The sequence below is a fragment of the Xenopus tropicalis genome, chromosome 10 (assembly GCF_000004195.4).
Source record: "Xenopus tropicalis strain Nigerian chromosome 10, UCB_Xtro_10.0, whole genome shotgun sequence".
NCBI classification, from domain to species: domain Eukaryota; kingdom Metazoa; phylum Chordata; class Amphibia; order Anura; family Pipidae; genus Xenopus; species Xenopus tropicalis.
Genome location: NC_030686.2, coordinates 18,232,264 through 18,236,514, shown reverse-complemented (window position 1 = coordinate 18,236,514; position 4,251 = coordinate 18,232,264).

Genomic DNA, 4,251 nt, shown 5'->3' with positions numbered 1-4,251 from the left:
TGCAGACCCCAGCAGAAACTTCCTACTGTGTCCCAGCTGGATGGGATCCCCTTTTATATCCATCCACAACTCCAGAGAGGTGGGGTCCTTAGATCTTTTTTTTTTCTCTCTCTCTCTCTCTTTTTTTTTTTTTTAGGCTGGAACAACACTGGTCCAGCCCTTCAACCAATTCTAAAACTCAGAGCCTCAGCGGAGGAGAAAAAAAAAAAGTGCCTTAAACAAAGCCAGCCCCTCCCTGTACAGAAGAGTTCTCAGCTCTCTCAGATCACTTTGTGCAGCCCATGAGCGAAGAAGACATTCCTCATTGTCATAAAACTTCCCAAAGACACAGAAATTTTTCTAGAGTTTCCCCCTCTGGTGTGTGTGCATAGAGTTAGATATAACCACAGCTCAAAAGTTTTCATTTATGTATTTCCATTCAGTTAAAGTGACTCCTTTCTTGGTTTCTAGAGAAGAAAAATATCCCCTTCTGCTTCCTAAGGTATTTTTATTTTCAGGGCATTTTCAGTGGAAAAAAAACCTGTAGAAATTTTCATTTTAATATCCAAATAATTATAACAATGAAATTCATATTCATTAGCAACATTTGTAATACAACAATATATAATGCAATATATAATGCAGTGAAACAATTGAAATACATTCAACTGCATTCATGAAGTCTGAATGAAAATTCTGAATATATTCAAAGAATATATATTATATTGCAGTTTTCTGTGACAAAGTAAAATAGCTTTCCTTTTAAAATGTGCTGCTTTTTAGGAAATAAAACAATGCATTTTTGTGTTCTATATATATTTCTTTTATACATTTATTAAAACAACATTCAGTTATTTCAAAGTATATCAAATAAATACAAATCGAAATGTAAATTCAAATATAGCAGCACACACTTTCAGAAATCATTCCATTTTTTCTCTCTCTCTGCTTTGGCAAAAATCCATATTTGTTTCTGTTTTAAAAGCCACGTTGGAGGATCCGAATGATATATGAAATATGTCATTTGACTTCTGCACACAGCAATTATACGAGGAAATATATGTTTAGCAGCCTTCGCACGGTGGCTCCTGAACTGTATTTAAATAGGGACAATGATATAGAATTAATGTCCATAATATGTATAGGTCATTTCTGTACAGCTACTTTATTATATATATATAATATATAAAAGCTGAAGCAGAGTGCCACCCTGGGTTCGCTATATATATATATATATATATATATATATATATATATATATATATATAGAAAAATAAAGGCAAAGGTATTTAACTAAAAAAAAAAAGTGCAACAGATTTTTGTGTGTATAGTTTAGCATTAAAATGTACATGTTCTATGAAACATACAATCTATTGTAATCAGGTGAAGGTCAAGTTAGGAGCAGGTTTCCCTTTTCATATGTTTAAACCATAGGAAAGCCACAGTATTGTTAAGACTCATGCTGCAGACCACTCTGATGTCCGAGCTGCCATGCAGTATGGATCTAAATTCATTTCTAAATAGCCATTTAACTTGTGGTGTTTAGTTGTGTCTGCCCTTAAAGGGGTGAGGTGGCAACCCCAAACCAGACAACAGACTTAAATGGCTAGATATGGATTACTGGGAATGATCTCTTCTGATGGAATATGTCTTGTTCTCAAATATACCCTAATAGCACAGAGGTTTCAATTAAAGTTCCAATGAGTTCACTTTTGGGTTACGAGACCAAGGACACAATCTCCTTAGGCAACAGGTTGAAAAGATGCAAAGCTTTTTGCATGCCATCATTGCAAGACCAGGCCCATATAAAACCCACATGCTGTGTGGCTGCTTCAAAGTGAATTTGCAATTAGTTATGTCCTACAATAAAGTTACATGCATTTCACTTCAAACTGGTGAGGTGGCAGCTCCCTATCTCTGTACAGCAAATAGAAACATGCGTTAGTAGCCTGCAGGTAAGGCAACCAACAAGTTCAAATATATATTTATACGCATTTCCATATGTGCACTCCTGTACATAAAGAGGTGCTTGGAAATACACACACAAAAAAAAAAAAACAATGGTCCTGTACCCATTTCTTAGGTAAAGAGGATAATGGATATAACTAAATCGCTTTTATCACAATGCTTGCACCATCTAATGACCCCTATGGTTTAATAAAAAGCAATACGTTTGCGAGGGCCAGGAACCCATAGCAACCAATCAGCAGGCAGCAGTTAATGGGCACCTGTTTAAAAGCGAATATCTTATTGGTTGCTATGGATTCCTGCTCCTGGGCAAACATTGTGAATTTCATTATATAGGGGTGCTAGATGTTCTTCAAAATGCTGCTGCTTTTCTTGCCTGTTGGGGAGTATCACCTGTTGTATGAAAGGCAGGAAAGTCACATGATTTGGGGTTGCCCCCCATGCATTTTTACATGGCATAGGCACTCTATTTATCCTTCCATGTGTATTACCTGAGATAAAATACATTAAATTGCCACTTATAATGCCGATTCAGTGCATGCCATGCGCTGGAGTATATGATACATGGATCTGGTGCTGCGTTTGTTCTTGTTGGTATTATATATGGAAATGGCACATACTACAAAGAAATCCTTGTTGAAAATGTTATTATTTAACCTCCCCAAACACCAAAATCAGTCTTCTCTTTTGCTGTGACAGTGGGTGGCGAATGGGACCTCATAACTGAGGTTGGGGGCCTGCTGATGGCCACTAGGCTGGCTAGAACTCCAGTTGGGCTCCTGGCTCCATGCACAGAGCAGAAACATTTTTCTTTGGGGAGCCCAGGGCCATGAAGTTATTGACATTAGATAACAAATGTGCAGGGAGTGTTTCTAACAAATATAAAGAATAGTTTGGTACTTGCTCGACCCACCTGCCCCCTGGTCTTTATAAAGTCACACAGACAAATATATTTAGGCAACACAGTTTGGTGTGAGTGGGGATACGGAGCAGTCACTGGAACCAATGGGGTGCACTGAGATGTAAATTAAGATAATAATAAAAAGGAACCCAGGTACAGAGAGAACCTACCCACTGCCTTATCACGTAATGTTATGGAGATAGATAGATGAACAGTTAGATAGATCGATAGATAGATAGATGATAGAAAGATAGATGAACAGTTAGATAGATCGATAGATAGATGATAGATAGATAGATAGATAGATAGATAGATAGGAGGGACACGCTGAATCCAATATTTTGGGGTTCTTCCAAACACCAAATGATTGATGAATAGTAGATAGATAGATGATAGATAGATGATAGATAGATAGATAGATAGATAGATAGATAGATGATAGATAGATAGATAGATGAACAGTTAGATAGATCGATAGATAGATAGATGATAGATAGATAGATAGATAGATAGATGAAAGATAGATAGATAGATGAACAGTTAGATAGATCAATAGATAGATAGATGATAGATAGATAGATAGATAGATAGATAGGAGGGACACGCTGAATCCAATATTTTGGGGTTCTTCCAAACACCAAATGATTGATGAATAGTAGATAGATGATAGATAGATGATAGATAGATAGATAGATAGATGAACAGTTAGATAGATCGATAGATAGATAGATAGATGATAGATAGATAGATAGATGAAAGATAGATAGATAGATGAACAGTTAGATAGATCAATAGATAGATAGATGATAGATAGATAGATAGATAGATAGGAGGGACATGCTGAATCCAATATTTTGGGGTTCTTCCAAACACCAAATGATTGATGAATAGTTGATAGATAGATGATAGATAGATAGATAGATGATAGATAGATAGATAGATAGATAGATCTGATATATAGGTTGCCACAAATATTGCACTTGCACTCTGTATAACAGAGATAGGAGGGACAAGCTGAATCCAATATTTTGGGGTTCTTCCAAACACCAAATGATTGATGAATACCAAACTGAATCCAAACCCTAATTTGTTTATTCATATTTGAGCTAAATCCACCCAACAAATGCATTCAAAGTGTCGCCTTCTATAATGCTATAGAGTGCATTATATCCACCTGCTATTTGGGGTTCGGATTCAGTTTGACTTAAAAAAGTGACAAATTAGATTAATCAAAATCCTGCAAGTGTTGGTATTTAAGAAAATAAAAAGAAAGAAAAAAAAAAGAAAGAAATAAGTTATAAAAGGTAATATAGAGAACATAGAGAGAGGTACTATATATTTATATATTAGAAATAATATAGAGATATAAAGAGACAAAGAAATATAGAGAAATAAAGAGATAA